Below are 17,472 nucleotides of genomic sequence, written 5' to 3'. Positions count from 1 at the left end.
CAGGGCACTCGGAGATTTTTGGAAGTGGAATCCGCTGACGAGTGTACACATTCACAAGTTCCCACTCGCAATTGTACCCAATATAAACAACCCAATCTTCATTTGTGCCAGCCCAGGACTTACCCTTAAGCGATGGCATCTTGACATCACACGTATCATTATCAAGCGGCATCAACTTGCACAAGGCGAGGCCTCCGTCGTCCGCGCCCATGCGAACAGGCTTATAGTGAAGAAGATAAGGGATATCAAACCACTCCTGGACCCTTGGGTTCCTTGTAATGATGTTATTAGTTGAGTCGAGAATGGGCTTGAACGAACCTGCCATGCTAGCCGAGGTGATGACGTCGCACCGATCAATGAGTTCCCCCACCACATCATCTTTCAGATCGGGGCAAGAATAACGGGGTCGTTTCCGGCTTGTTCCCTCCATGGAGAAGACGATCGAACAATGGCAGAAGGAAGGGTGAAGGTAAATGGAGGAGGGAGGAAGAGCATGCGACAGCAGTTCCAAATCAAGAGGGAAAGGCGAAGAGTCGGTGGACGGTTGCCAGTTTGCCACGATACACGAAGAGGCGCCCCGGCCTACACGTCCTTTCGGAAATTGTACAAAAGGACTCGCCGTCGTCTCACTGACATGTTGGAATGGGACCACATGTCAACGAAACATCGTGTGTAATTTCTCGTGCAAAATGCGATCTGGCCGCGTTGGCCCGAGGTGCCGCATTATTTCTCGACTTTATTTATTTTAATGTCGTGCCGTTCAGTTTTGAAGCACGACTAACTGGTACTGTTTGCAGAGAAAATATAAACTACTCTACCACTACTCCACCTCTAGTACTAGCAGTATAAAAAAGATATATAGGCTGGAGCTTCAGAGCTTTCTTGCTAAGGGCTGCCCACTTGCTTCTCACACTATCACCCTCTCTCCAGATCTAAAAAAGACGGCCTCTCTCTCCCTCCTCACCGGTGGTCACAGATCCGCCGGGGAAGAAAAGGACGTGCAGTGTTGACGCACTCGTCGTCGGCGAGCGAGGTCATGCACTGACGACAAGGCCGTCCTCTTAGACCTAGCGCCCGCGCGGGATGGCCTCCGTCCCCAAGCTCGCTGTCATAGTGCGTGTGGAGGACGATGACCACGAGCGAAGCCACTTCTCGCCGACCCTCAGGTATGCTACCTCTTTTCGAACCATACCCTTGTTCTATTGCCCCATCTTCCATGTCGCTGCATGTGGATCTTTTTCCACTCCACCATCTTCCCAATTTGCTATCCTTTGCTCTGCTGGTCACGCAGACGAAAACCTTAATTTGCACTATTAAAGGAAACCCTACTTCATGCAGACTAATCCATGTCTGGGTTGAATAAGGAAAGGAAGGGAGACTGTACTGTCCAAGAGAGTAGGCATCGAACCCGCATCCAGGTTGAGAAGGGGAAAATCAATAGCTAAGGAACGAGTCTCGTGTCTCTTGGTTGAAGAAGGGTAGAAAGGCATGACAACGCAATAGAGAATGACCAGGTCGATCGGTTTGTTGTCCTCACATAGGAAAAAGGTGGCTAATCATAACAAAAATGGGATGTAATCCACATATGCTGCCTGGATATTTGTTGCTCTGGGCAACCATACCTCCCTCACCACTCTATGCGTCCGTGGAGGTACATCGTACTGGTGGCCCACTGTCCGAATGGGCCTCGCATGCTCTTAGTCTAACTTTTTTGCTGTTAGTATAACGCCAGCAGTCAAGTCAAGCAATGTTACTGCTAAAGTGATGCCACATTTAACTAATGTCGCACTCAGTCTAATGCCACCGATAAATTTAAGCAATGCCATTTAATGTCACTGGATTATTTCAGGGTTAGCTGTTGATTGTGGATGTATTAAAGATTTTTCAACTAAGGCATTCTAATGATGTTGCACAGCCAGTATACCAACGATGAAACTTGTTACTACCTTCAGATTTTTGCACTGTTAATGCTTATAGATTACATACCTCACTTTCATGAGATAAGTTAATTTTTTTGTACAGTGTCACCAAAATGCCAAGGCGCTGATGTCATTTTATTTTGGTTAAACTGCACAAAAAATTATGAAGACAAGAGGAAAGGTTAAGAGTGGGCACCTCCTCCTCCGGCTGTTCTCTTGATTCGTTCGATCAAGTTTTTATGTTTGATCGATTATCAAGATTGGGATAGCAATTTTTAAGGTCCCCCCGAGTTCAAAATGATATTTACCTTGGCGGTACATGGTTTGCAATTCTTTTATACTGTCATTAGTTAATAATGCTAGTTACCTTCAGACTTTTGTACTTGGTTTAATGCTCATGCACAGCTAGTATACCAATGCTGAAACGTGTTACCTTTACATTTTGTATTGTTAATTCTTATAGAAATCTTTCGGTGCCAGAGTTTATTGAAATCTGTTTAGTAAAACCATTGTACTCTACCCTGTAATAAAATAACTACTCTACTGTTGCACTAGCCACTGGATTAGTGTATATTTGTAGTATTCGAAATTTCGAATGGTGTTGCATTAGCGTATGGACATAAATAAAGGGTGGCAAGCTTTCCCAGATATGTGCTCAAGAAAACTACTACCTGTTTTTCTAAATACTAGTAGATGTTTGGGTACTTTAAACTGAACCGCAAAAACCTCTTATATTAAGGAACAGAGGGTGTAGAGTTCACTCAAATTATCCCGGTAAAGCTAGTCACATCTTTGTTAAAATTAATGTTCATTATGTTATCGGAGGAGGTCTGTAAGTTTGTCTCTAATGCTTGTCGACTACATACCTGACATCATGATGTAATGTTAAGTCATTTCCTTTTGTACAGTGTCACTGAATTGTCAAGGCGGTGATGGCATTTTATTTTAGTTGAACTACACAAAATATGCTTAAAAGAAGAGGAAAGCTCAGGAATCGATCATTCTTTCAGAAAGAACTATATATGCCTTTCTGACATCAGCCTCTGTTGCCTTATTTATTCCTTCAAAAAGGTGGTTAGAAACAGTCTTGCTACCTTTTCCCATTAAGAAATTGGAATGCTTATATTTGTGAGTCTATGCTTCAACTAGTGCCACTTTTATAGTAATCACACTTTCAATATCTATGCAAACAGGGATGCCCGAGTTTAGTGGAACTGCACAAAAAGTCCAACTGGTTCAACATTAGGAGCATGTTTTCTCCCAAACCTTTATATCCAATTGGTGGCACTATGAGCTATTCATTAAAAAGGTACATGGTTTGCTACTATCTTGCTACTCTTTTTGTACTGTCATTAGATAGTAATACTAGTGGTTTGCATGTGAATGTATTGGCAGGGTGGACCTACATTGGAGGTGTAGGACATGATTCAATGACTGGATGCTCAATTTCGGTTGTATCAATTTCACCTCTTCCATCACTGCAAACATGGATATCCTTGGTCTGATGAAGAATATGCGCTATATTTCTACTCTAAACAAGCAAATCAATTCAGTATGAAATTGTCCAGGGCAAAACATGACTGTATCAAATTGTCCAGTGCAAAGCATGACAGATCTAAGCGGAAGAGACATGTTTAAACCGAAAATACAAGGTGGGGTATATGTTTACTAGCTGCTTGATATTTGTGCAGACAGAGATGTCTGCCCGTTGCTATTTAGCAAACACACAAAGTGACCGCAATTTTGGTTGAACTGTACAAGAGAATATTATAGTCACTGCATGCAGTGCCATTTGAAAATAGACACAGAAAGATTGGATAGTCACTTCATGGACTGCAGAAAAGTAGTACTGTACTATTTATTGGCCAACACTAGGTGCTTCATTGCTTTGGTCTGATTATACAATGGGCATCATTTTGCCTAAGTTAAAGTTTGTATTCCGAAAATAGTCTCGCCGTGTGATCAAGAGAAGACCAAATCATATTGCAGTGGAGGTTCCTCCATCATGTGTGGTTCATTCCCATGGTTCCAGCTGTTGGTGAAACCACTTACGTTTGCAAGAGGAATTGTAGACTTCACAAACAAATTTTTCATTCAGTCTGTACTGAATGTTGGCCAAGAGAAGCATCCATGTTAGTAGGAAGAACATATGTTTTTTCTAGATCTTTGCTTTTGGAGCTACATATTTGTATATGATCTGTGAATCATTGAGATGCATTAACATGTTGATCTTATGTATGGGAATCGTACTAGTTGGTTTTAGTTGTGGCTGATCTTTGCTTTTGGAGCTACATATTTGTATATGATCTGTGAATCATTGAGATGCATTAACAGTTCCTTATATCTGTTCGCTCAGTGTTTACAAGTTACCGATCGATCACTAGCTAGCCTACTAATGCGCTCCTGGCTGTTTTAGTTGCGACTCAAGATCCGAAGTGGCAGTTTTTTGAATAGAAATGCCTACCTCTGAAGAAACTGACAAGCTGCTCTGAAGAAAATGCCATGCGAATCTGAAGAAACTGCTAGCAAAAACGTTCGCAAATGCCTTATCTCCCAGCTAAAGTTCATCAATTAATGCACTCGGCTGCGACTCGTTGCATGCTGCTCCGCGTACTGGCTGCGAGCGATTTTGAGTGCCCGCATGCAGCCGGCCGTAATTAAGGCAGCTAACTGATGTGAAAAAAGAATTGTTGCGGGCCTTTTAAATCCGTGGAATCATTATTGACAAGGAGGGAGATGATTCGAGTGCACTCGTTTGACCGTAAGGCCGGCGTGCAACCCAGCACGGACGGGACGGCACAGTCAGAATTTCAGTTTCTCTAGTTTTCCACGGCAAGCTGGCGTGCTAAGCCATGCCTGCTTCATTATGCATCGAATTCCGATGACCGTCGCGCTACCTTCCGCTTATAAGTACTATTTCTCGGCCTTCTATGGTGGCACCGTGACCCAACTCGCCCTATCCTCATAAGCCCCCACCGGCCCGACGTTGCTCGCCACTTATCCTCGCTCTCGCCACGTCCGCCATGCCCCCGCCCGTCCGCGTAGGCGTGGCCGGAGGCGGTCACCGCCGGAACTAGTGTTCGGTTTTTCACCGGAAGGCAGACGGAGGGAGGAGGCATTCTATCGGTCTTTAGATGGAAATGCGGAGATCGAGGACTTGTTGGAGCGCGACCGCCTGGCGGAGGAGCAGGAGTTGTTGGAGCGCGACCGCTTGGCGGATGAGCAGCGTATCGCCGATTTGCGCCGCCAGCGGGACATGGAGCAGCAGCGCACCGACGCTCTGAGTCGCGAGCAGAGCGCCCGCACGTGGGCCGACTACGTGGAGGCCGGCGCCCGGCAAATAGCCCTGGAGGCTGTCGGGCACGCACGCGTTCGCGACGCCGATTTTTACTACCAGCTCGTCAAGTGGGTTTCCCGCTTAGAAGCCGAAGCTTCGGTGGACCACCCCGGCATGGAAAGGGCCAACGCGCGCGAGCAACGCGCCCTATCCCACCTCTGGCAAGTCCGAGGCGAGGCGGAGGACGCCGGTGCCGGCGTTTAGTGTGTACCGCAGATGGCGGCCGGCATCGTCTAGTTAGCTAAGAGTAAGTTAGTACTTGTACGCTACTAGAGTATTAGTGGAAGTAGATAGTTAACTTGGCTATGATGGTTGTCAACGTGGAAGTTCAGTACTCTATATGTGGAGCAGACCTGTTACTTTGCTCTGAATGTTGAACTTTCCATTTGAACATATGGAATGGGGTGTTATTTTTTTAAATGGGTTGTATTTGTCCTCCATGGGTTTAGAGGCTGACTTGTGGGCCTACCAAGTTGACGCATACACAACCAGGAGATGATTGTACGTGGAGAGGATGACAGCAGGGACCCGCCAAGGTCATGGCAGTACGCAAGCAAAGTGCCTCCTTATTTCAATCCAATAAAAAAAATGGCTCCTCGTAATGTATTTCTGACATCTGGGTCCCATGCCATTGTCAACGTAGTCAATAAACGAGAGAGTTGCACAACGAGCGGCTGACATCAGGGACCCAGCAGCTCGCCCAGTTATTTTTGTTTTGGGTTAATTTGATAAATGCCACTCCAAATCTGGTGTTTTAAGAAATGCCATTGTAATTTCCAAACTTTGAAAAATGCCATTTCATGCCATCCCCAGTGGCATTTTTCAAAGTCTGGAGTGGCGTTTTTTCAAAGTTTGCAAATTGCTGTGGCGTTTTCCAAAGTTTGCAAAAATTGCAGTGGCATTTTTCAAAGTTTGGAAATTGAAGTGGCATTTTTATGAATCGCCATATTTGTTGTGGCATTTATCTAATTTGTTTTTGAGACGGAAGCAGGGTGTCAACTGGGCTGTGCGGAGCACTCTGGCATGTCTAGACAGCCTTCTCTTTTATGTTTGCCACAGACCAGCCCAGTAGTTTTTTTTCTTTCTGAAAATGGCTAGCCCAGTTTTTTTGTGATTTGCCAAGAAAGTCGCTTTGTCAGGCCTATTGGGCTGCAAATCTTTCAAGACGAGGAGAGCTTCATTCGGCTGGACGAGAAAATGGCCTATCAGTAATGAGAAATGGGTTGTACATTTTTAAAACACATCAAACCGGCAATTACTTTCAAATTTCTTTTTTTCATTTCAAGATTTTAAATTGCATTAATTTTTATGCGTGGACAATTTGTTGGATTTTATATTGATATACATTTATTTTTAAAATCAGTTTGAATGTGACTCGAAATTTTGGGATTAAAAACAATTCGGACCGCACCGAAATATGCAACATTTCGTATAATTTTTTAACCGTGGTCACAATATGGGCTGTAATGCTAACAAAAAGAATATGGGCTCCAAAAAAACCTTCAGAATTAGCAAATGGGCTGTAAATTATTAGAAATAATGGCAGATGGGTTGTATGCTGTTTTCCACAGATTTGAGGCTTTCCTAAAAAAAAGGTTGACGCACAAGCAGTGACTGTTGGATGTCCATCCAACGGCCGTCGTGCTTCTTCAATCTCTGCTCTTCCTGCTGCAGCCTCTCAAACAAGCGCCGGCGGGACTGCCTGCTCCCTCCTCCCTGCGGCCGGCTGTGCTGCCGCGCAGGCTTCACCGCCCCACCGTACTCCCATCGCTGGCCTAGCCATCCCTCTACTCACCCACACCTGTTGTTATTCTCCGGCGACGGCAGACGAACCAGTAAACCCTCGTATAGTCGTACTCCCCTCCGCGTGGGAAACAACTGCTGAGTCTTCCTTGCCTCCGTGTCGTTCCCTTCCTAGGCCTCGCCGTCGTCCACCGCCCTGGTGCTCCCAGCGCGGCCTGGTCAACGTGGTCAACGACCGACATACATCTGAAGTGGACTGTACGTGGAGAGGCTGACAGCTGGGTCCACGGCCGCACGCAAGGAAATGCCTCCTTATTACGCGCAAAATAATGATTCCTCCACCTGACATCTGGGACCCACCGAAAGGGCCTCTGTATTTCGCGAAAAAAACGTTACCGCCGCTGACAGGTCGAACCCACCAGCTATATCTTCGCACGCAAGGAGGTGCGTCCTTATTACGCACAAAAAAATGAATACTCCCCCTGCTAGCTGGGACCCAGTATAGTGGCAGGCTGACTTGTGGGCCTACTAAGTTGACGGGGACGGAGGGCTTTGTCAACTTAGTCAATATGCACGATTCTAGCTCCAGTGAACGTATGATGTCCATCCAACGGCCGTAGTGCTTCTTCAACCTCTGGTCTTGTTGCTCCAGCCGCCCAAAGCAGCGCCGGTCGTGCCGCATGCTCCTGCCTCCCATGGCCGGCTGTGCTGCCGCGGAGAACTCACCGCCCCCTACTATTCCCACCGCTGGCCAGGCCCTGCGGCGATGGCAGCCTCACACCGCAGCCGAACCAGTGAACCCTCGTACTCCTCTCCGCGCGGGCTTCCACTGCCGCATCTTCCCCGGCTCCGCGTCATCCCCTTCCTAGGCCTCGCCGTCATCCACCGCACTGGTGCTCTCGGCGCGGCGTGGTCAACGTGGTCAAGGAACGGCTTCCATCGGACGTGGACTGTACATGGAGAGGCTGACAGCTGGGTCCACAGCCGCAGCAAGGAAGTGCCTCCTTATTACGCGGAAAATAATTATTCCTCCACCTGACAGCGGGGACCCACCGGACGGGCCACCGTATTTCGCGAAAAAAATGTTTCCCCCTGACTGCGGGGACCCACCAGCTACATCTTCGCACGCAAGGAAGTGCGTCCGAGCAAAAAAAACGATTCGCCCCCCTGACTGCTGGGACCCACCAGCTACATCTTCGCAGGCAAGGAAGTGCCTGACAGTCGGGGCCCACCTGGTCGAAGCGTGCGTAGCATTGTCATTCTGGTCGCGAACGTGTATGTACATACTGTTCGATGTAGAGGCGCGCACGTGTCGTAGTAGAGGCGCGCACGTAGCATGTACACGTACGTACAACGGCCAGTGTGCAAGAAAGAAAATACGGCCACATACGTACATACGGGCAGGGTCTCGATTGCCTACTCGCGCATACGTACGGCCAGGGCTCGTGTACATGGCTGGGTCGGAACGGAGAAACTACGTCGTCGTCGTGTTCATGGGGAGCCAACCGGTTGGGTCGGAACGGAATGCATCGTCGTGTTCATCGGGAGGGCTTGGACGGAACAGCCGATGGAAACAAGGCCTGGCGTACCGCAGAACGGAGGAAACGGCCTTGTGTTCGACCGGCCACGTTTGAAACGGGATCCTGCTCATCGGGAGGGGTTTGGCATACCGCAAAACGGAGGAAACGGACCTCCTACGGTCGAAACGGGGGTCCTGTTGATCGGGAGGGGTGTGGCGTACCGCAAAACGGAGGAAACGGACTTGTGTTGGAGCGCTACGGTCGAAACGGGGGTCCTGTTCATCGGGAGGGGTGCGGCGTACCACAAAACGGGACTCCACGGGACACTGTTCATCTCCACCGTCAACCCCCTCCAGCCTCCACGGGCTACTGTTCATCCACCGTCGACCTCCTCCAGCCTCCACCTGCGACTGTTCATCCACGGGCTCCTGTTCATCCAGCCTCCACCACGCGCTACTCCACCGGCTACTGTTCAACCAGCCCTCTCCACGGGCTCCTGTTCAACCACCCCTCCACGAGCTACTGTTCATCCAGCCCTCCACCGTCTACTGTTCATTCTGCCCTCCACGGAGTGGTACTGTTCATCCTGCCCTTCACGGGGTCCTGTTCATCCAGCCCCAACCGGCTCGATCGATCGGGGTCCTGTTCATCCAGAGGCAACACCACGGGGTCCTGTTCATCCACCCCCACCGGGAACTGTTCATCCAACCCCCCAGCAACGCTCACTGTTCATCCAGAGGCAGCATCGATCGGCTTCAGTTAGCAGCAGTAGCGAAGGAATCGCTCGATCGGGTTCAGTTAACAGCCATCGATCAATCGCTCGGGTTCAGTAACGCGTAGCCTGCAGTGCAATCACTCGGGTTCAGTTAGAGCCCAACGCCTCGCTCGGGTTCAGTTAGAGCCAACGCCTCGCACACACGGGTGTACGTGTACGAGAGAAACGCGCATCGCTCGGCCCCCGACCTCCCACCGTAACCGGGAACTCCCCGAAATTTTCCTCGCCCTCGCTTCTAACACGGTTTTTCCATCATGGACGGCCCAAAGAATGTCATGCAGCTGCGTCTCCGGCCCGCCCAGGACGAAAAGCCCATTTTTGTCATAGAAGTAGGAGCCCACCACATCTATGATGATACCGGGTTTTGTCACAATTATCGTCATAGAAGTGTCATATGTATGACAGAAAAAAAATTCGTTCGGCCCAAAATGTCACGGATGTCTCTTTTTTTTGTAGTGATCATCTCTATCCTTACAAGCAAGAATATCTCTAGTTGTTTCTTCATTCATAACATAACCTTTCGGTACCTTAGGCAATTCATATCTAAGAAGACTAGTTCTAGCAGGTGTTTCAGGAGTTTCAGTTTCAAGCTCATCATCAGATTCAACAACATCATGTTGTATTACTCTAGCAATCTGTTCATCAAGAAATTCACCAAGTGGCACATCATCATTATCAAGCAAGGTACTAGCATCATCATAAGCATTATCCATAGCAGAAGTAGCATCATCAATAACTTGCGACATATTAGAATTCATAGCATGTGGTGGAGTTGCAAGTTTACTCATAACAGAAGGTGAATCTAAAGCAGAAATGGATGGCAGTTCCTTACCTCCCCTCATCTTTGAGGGAAATATCTTAGTTTTGGATCCTTCAGATTCTTAATACTGATAATATGATAATAATCCCAAGTGACTCAACAAATATTGCTAGGCTCCCCGGCAACGGCGCCATGAAAAGGTCTTGATAACCCACAAGTATAGGGGATCGCAACAGTTTTCGAGGGTAGAGTATTCAACCCAAATTTATAGATTCGACACAAGGGGAGCCAAAGAATATTTGAAGGTATTAGCAGCTGAGTTGTCAATTCAACCACACCTGGAGATTAATTATCTGCAGCAAAGTGATCAGTAGCAAAGTAGTTTGATAGTTTTGATAATAGTAGCAGCAGCAACGGTGACAGTAACAGTGATAGCAGTAGTTTTGTAGCAAGTGTAACAGTGATGATAGCAATAGTAACTTAACAGAAAAAATAACATAAATTCGTAGGCATTGGATCAGTGACTTGTTGGATGATATTCATCATGTGACAGTTATAACCTAGGGCGATACGACACTAGCTCCAGTTCATCGATATAATGTAGGCATGTATTCCGTAAATAGTCATACGTGCTTTATTAAAAGAACTTGCATGACATATTTTGTCCTACCCTCCCGTGGCAGCGGGGTCCATACTGGAAACTAAGGGATATTAAGGCCTCCTTTTAGTAGAGAACCGGAACAAAGCATTAACACATAGTGAATACATGAACTCCTCAAACTATGGTCATCACCGGGAGTGGGCCCGGTTGTTGTCACGCCGGGGTTGCCGGATCATAACACATAGTAGGTGACTATAACTTGCAAGATCGGATCTAAAACATGGATATAATGATGAATTCATAAACGGTTTAGATCTGAGTTCATGGCACCCGGGCCCAAAGTGACAAGCATTAAGCATAGCAAAGTCATAGCAACATCAATCTAAGAACATAGTGGATACTAGGGATCAGGCCCTAACAAAACTAACTCGATTACATGATAAATCCATCCAACTCCTCACCGACCAGCGAGCCTACGAAGGAATTACTCACTCCCGGTGGGGAGCATCATGGAATTGGCGATGGAGATTGGTTGGTGATGACGAAGAATGAAGATCCCCCTCTTCGGAGCCCCAAACGGACTCCAGATCTGCCCTCCCGAGGAAGAACAGGGCTTGGCAGCGGCTCCGTCTCATGGAACACGATAATTCTTTCGCCCTGATTTTTTTCTCCGAAAACAGGAATTTATAGTGTCAGGGTTGAGGTCTGCGGGGCCACCAGGTGAGTACAACCCACCTGGGCGCGCCAGGAGAGGGGGATGATACGTCTCCGCCGTATCTATAATTTTTGATTGTTCCATGCCAATATTATACAACTTTCATATAATTTTGGCAACATTTTATACTATTTTTTGGGACTAACATATTGATCCAGTGCCTAGTGCCAGTTCCTGTTTGTTATCTTGCAAACCTATCCAAAAACACCTACAAAGTACTTCTAGTTTCGTACTTGTTCTAGGTAAAGCGAACGTTAAGCGTGCGTAGAGTTGTATCGGTGGTCGATAGAACTTGAGGGAATATTTGTTCTACCTTTAGCTCCTCGTTGGGTTCGACACTCTTATCGAAAGAGGCTACAATGGTCCCCTATACTTGTGGGTTATTAGGGGACGCACCCTGGTGGATTGTGCCCACCCAGGGGCCCCTCTTTGGTGGGTCTTGGCTCCAGTAATTCTCATTTATTCCATAAAAAATCCTCGCAAAGTTTCGTTCCATTCCGAGAACTTTTATTTCTGCACAAAAATAACACCATGGTAGTTCTGCTGAAAACAGCGTCAGTCCGGGGTTAGTTTCATTCAAATCATGCAAATTAGAGTCCAAAACAAGAGGGAAAACGTGAGAAAAAGTAGATACATTGGAGACGCATCAAGAAACTGTATGGAGTTTAGTACCATTCATTTCAACAAATATAAGTGATATTTCCTTGTAAAAGGTTGCCTCACAAATTTATGGTGATTTGATGTTTCTTTCAAATTCCAAACGGGGGTACATTTATATAATGAAGTCGACCCCTTCACCCCCCAACCCCCACACGCACACACACACATTATTATTTTGTTTAGAAGTTGAATCTGTAGCTAACTATACGTCCCTTAAAATGCCGCCAATTAAGTAGTAGTAAAAATTTAGTTAGTCTCAGTAGTGCAATGTGACACTATTGGAAGTTAATTCTACCTCATTTCATTTCTTCCCTTTCTATTTTATTATCTACTTAATTCTAAACTAATCATCTTGTATACCTTATATATTTCACAGTTGTACTAGATGAGGACTATGGGATATAAATTAGTCGAGTCCCCTCTACCGTGGACGGAACCCGGCAAATGCACTGCTGATGGAAAGTTATCAACGGGCCAAAGTGGAAATAATATACAAATGATGGACGTGCAATCGCACGCTAACCTACTAGAATCTTTACTACAATCAAATATCTTTGCCCTCTGGTGGGTTATGCATATTTCCTGACACATTCTTGAATTCTGAGGAAGAGGAGGAGGAAGAGTAGCAATGGTCATAAAGAGGAGAAAGGCACGTCATTTGGTTTTAAATGAGAGGGATCTAGCGAGAAATGCCCCGCTACGACGGGAAACTGAGCGGGAAGGGAGGGTCCAACAGGGAAATGAAAGGGTGCTACGTGGAGTGGAGTTTTTGTGTTGGGCCGTGTGTTGGAGATAACATGGCACATGGCGGATAGTCCGGACAACCACATATCTCCCCCACATATGTGATGGATTTGGAGGATCCCAGGCTGTCCAAACGGTTGGATTGTGGGGAGCCCGATAGGCGCCGGTTTGAAGTCTGAACACGCCAGGACATATGAGGGAGAAATGAATTTCGACCTTGAAGATTACCTTAATCATTTGTTTGATTCATTTATATGCATTGTAGCCCGTAGCAACGCACGAGCGTTCTACTAGTATACTAGCTTTCGTCCGGCGGGGCATCCAAACACGGCGGGGACGCATAGGACGTTGGCAATGGAGACAGGCATCACCGACCGTAGCTGGGCAGGACCGCCGTAGAGGCCCCTTCGTTGGCCCTGCCGACGACCACGCCTCTTTCAAGTATTGACCCAGAGCCCGCCACCGCGCGGAGACCGCGGGACCAAGGGTTATCACCATGAGCTCGCGAGGAGAAGATTATGAGCCTGTGATAGGAGAGCTCCGGGGGTGTCAATATTTCTGAAGAGGCTCCCAGACGGTTGGGGCCCCTACGGGCCCACTAAGCCGAGCTCCCATTGTTTGATAATCAAGACTAGGAGCCCCCCCAGGTTCTCGAAAACGGAAGGGACTTCAACTTCAGACAAGCTCGGGAGCTACTAACAGTGCCACACAACAGGGGTGACCTTTCTCAAGGAAGCCCGACATGGGGCATGTCCAGGGGCCCTGGAAGCCCATCTAAAAGCTAGGGACACGAGGGAGCCCTAAGGAGTAGGCTTGCACCCTGAGGACCCTATTGGCTCCCAAGTCATCATGGCGGCGTCCATGATGAGATCTATCCTTGTAAAACCCTAGCCATCATCGTGTGTATTAGGGGAGGGCTACGGTGCTCTCAAATCTGTCTATCCCCACATACTAGACTCTTGGTAGCAATTCATACACCCCATAGTAATGCCTCGCATGAGATATATCCACCACGAATAACAACACGAAGCAAGATGTAGGGTATTACTCATCACCGTTGGCCCGAACCTGGGTAAACTGTGTGTGTGGGCTCCACTCTGGTACTTCCAACCATGTTCACCACCCTACTGAGGGTACTGACGACTTTCCACTCCATCGAAGGTGGAGCCTCTATTTGATTTTGAGGCTCTAGACCCAAAGTAGTTCTCGGATATAACTTGGAGGCTTCGGGCCCAGAAGTTTCATACTTTCCAGGTACCACAAAAACTTTGTATAACGGGTGGATTTTTGTGGGGCCATAGAAATACCCCCATTCTCCACCAAAAGTTGGATGTAGACCAGATCTCAAGCCCCATCATTGTTGAGGCCTTCCAAGCTTTCACCCCCTCCTCTAATCAGATAAACTCAAATCCAATAGAGGAAAATAAAGAGAAAATATGAACATGTGTCTGCACCAAACCAATCTTGCATCCGCCAAGTGCTTTGTGTGATTTGTTATTCTTGGATTCGCGGGAAATCAAGGCGGATTGGTGGTGCCCGTGAGCTTCCAAGTAATGGATTTGTTTCATGGGAACATTTATGAGGGTTTGCCCCAAGAACTATCACTAGTGAAGGGTGTCGGTGTCAAAACCGGCGGATCTCGGGTAGGGGGTCCCGAACTGTGCGTCTAAGGTCGATGGTAACAGGAGACGGGGGACACGATGTTTACCCAGGTTTGGGCCCTCTCTATGGAGGTAATACCCTACTTCCTGCTTGACTGATCTTGATGAATATGAGTATTACAAGAGTTGATCTACCACGAGATCGTAATGGCTAAAACCCTAAGAGTCTAGCCTGTATGACTATGATTATTCTGCCCTCTACGGACTAAGACCTCCGTTTTATATAGACACCGGAGGGGACTAGGGTTGTACAAAGTCGGTTACAAAGAAAGGGGTCTTCATATCAGGACGCCAAGCTTGCCTTCCACGCCAAGGAGAGTCCTATCCGGACACGGGAGAGAGTCTTCGGTCTTGTATCTTCACAGCCCATCAGTCCAGCCCACGTACTATAGTCCGGACGCCCGAGGACCCCTTAATCCAGGACTCCCTCAGTAGCCCCTGAACCAGGCTTCAATGACGACGTGTCCGGCGCGCAGATTATCGTCGGCATTGCGAGGCAGGTTCCTTATCCGAGTACTCGAACACAGTCTTCGGACTCAACGAACGTGTCCGGCTCTGCAAAACAAATACCACACACCACCGCAGAGAGCATAATATTTCACGAGTCCAATCCGCTAGCAACTTTTTGTAGCGTGACGTCACGTCACCGCCCAGTGTTTATATCAAACCATTTTTTAGCCTGTCGCTCCATGTTCTGAGACGCGGTTTCATTGGCACGTCTTGTCGCAGCAGAGATCGTGTCCCCTTATTACGGGATCCTCATCAGCACGGGCGTGGGTATTCCAACCGTCCGGTTGGCATGATTCCTTAAGAATAGGCAGGTTTTAAGGCCGAGGAGGAGGCATTCGATATTCATTGTCTTTATAAAGGGACCAAGGCCCGTTTTGCTTCTTTACACCAACCCTTTCCTCAGCCTCTCCACCCTCAAGCTCCAGCGCTCAAGGTTCGATTGCTTCGAGCTTCCCAGTCATGTCCGGTCCCAACCTTCAAGGTCGGTCGGTGCCATCCTCTGTCACAGAGGAGGATATCGTAAAGCTCCGGGCGGCTAGATACCTGACCGCGGAAATCCCCCACAGGTTTCCTGCTCAAGGCCAGGTTATTCCTACCCCTAGATCCAGCGAGAGGGTCGTATTCATCTCCCACTTCCTCCGATGGTTAGGGTTCGCTCTCCACCCCTTTGTTCGAGGGCACATGTTCTATTACGGGCTAGATTTTCATGATCTAACTCCAGACTCCTTTCTTCACGTCTCGGCGTTCATTATCACGTGCGAGGCCTTCCTCCGTATTCCCCCACACTTCGGCTTGTGGCTTAAGACCTTTAATGTAAAGCCGAAGGTAGTTGATGGGAAACAAGCGGAGTGCGGTGGTGCTACAGTGAGCAAACTCATCAACGCTCCTTGGCTAAAAGGATCCTTCACAGAATCTTCCGACTTATGGCAGCGGGAGTGGTTTTACATCACTGAACCCTGTGGTACCAAGTGGGCAGCTACACCTGCGTTCCAATCTGGTCCTCCAATTCAGCTCGCATCATGGGTCAATAAGGGGTTGGACTGGGGGTCAATTGATGAAGTGCAGACTCTACAGAGCCACATACGGAGTCTCCTTGAGAAGAACACCGAATCATCGACGTGATTCAAGTAATGTTAGTCCGCCAGGTCCTCCCGTGCCAGCGACGGCCACTCCGTATGTGGGAGTTCAATCCGGAAGGACCACGAACCCTTCAAAACTTCTTCGGCGCGACGCACAAAGGAATGTGGAAGTTATTTTTCAGGACACGAAAACAATGGCCGATACTACAGAGGACATCGGCCTTGACTGCAACCATCCGGATACCTCGGTAAGCATTTGACTCCCAAACACAGTTTAGTTAAACATCTCATAATAAAATACTGAGAAGACCACCTTTTTCCAGGGCTGGATAAAGAAGGCGGAGCGAATTAGGTGTTCGCCCCCCCCCCTCCCTAAAGACTCAACTAGTCCCGTGCTAACAAGGATGCTGGTCCCGGCGCCCTACCAGGCGCCGGTGAAAGAGGACAATAAGGAGAGCGGGGGAGCCAAAGGTAGCCTCGAAGGTACACCAGACACCGTGTGCGGGGAGATTAAGGCTCCCTCCTCCGAAGACAAAAGAGAAGGAGAAGCTGACATCCTTTCTCCTCGTGATAAGAAAAGGGCCGCCTCCGAAGATTGGGAGGTAAAGGCTCCTAAGCGAGGTAAGACGCCCCTGTCAGGCGGTTCGGGCTCGGAAGGCAATGTTGTCGCACAGTTCCTCCATAAGGACAAGCCTTCAGCCGAATCGTAAGTGAACAAGGATGTTTTAAACATATCCCGTTCCTTTTCCTATTACCAGGGTGACATCTAGAACACATGTTTTTGCAGTCCGGCACACAGTCTTCCTCAACAATCCTCCTCTTCGGGGGATCTTCTTCCGGAGATGATGGAAAGTGAGACGCCTCCGCAAGCCTCCTCGCCCAACAGGGCGGACGACATCGAGGTGTCATCCCGGAGGATCTCGCCCGATCAACAGAGGATAATGGAGAAAACGCCCCAAGGTGAAACTTTGACCGCCCGGGGTCCGGGGTGTGCGGTCCCTGCGGGGATTAACAATAAAGGAACCGGACTATCCGGCTTACAGCCGGGGACGACTCTAGGGTCAAGCAAACATATCCTTCCAAAGGGAGTCCGTGCTCCCACAACTGCTTCCAAGAATGCGGAGGCGCCGGATACACTAATGGACATGTTGCGATATTCGCCCGTCTCAGAGGAACATCGTACTTTGATGGGTACGGTGGTTGAGAGGATTCTGTCCACGAAAAGCGGATTGAATGAAGCTTTCACGAGCCTACTAAGAGGCTTCGAGGTATGCAATGTTATATTTTCGATTGCGCTGTATACGCAAAATGCACCTGTGTATAGATAGTAGCCCCTGAGACTCTGGTTGGCGTCCAAAGGGAGGCAATCAGAGGATCGAAAAAGAATTGCCCAGGAAATAATCCAATTAATGTGCACACAGGCTGTTACCTCCATGACGACTGCCCAC

Source organism: Aegilops tauschii, chromosome 3, assembly GCF_002575655.3.
Source record: "Aegilops tauschii subsp. strangulata cultivar AL8/78 chromosome 3, Aet v6.0, whole genome shotgun sequence".
Taxonomy (NCBI): domain Eukaryota; kingdom Viridiplantae; phylum Streptophyta; class Magnoliopsida; order Poales; family Poaceae; genus Aegilops; species Aegilops tauschii.
Note: the sequence above shows the minus strand (reverse complement) of the source record.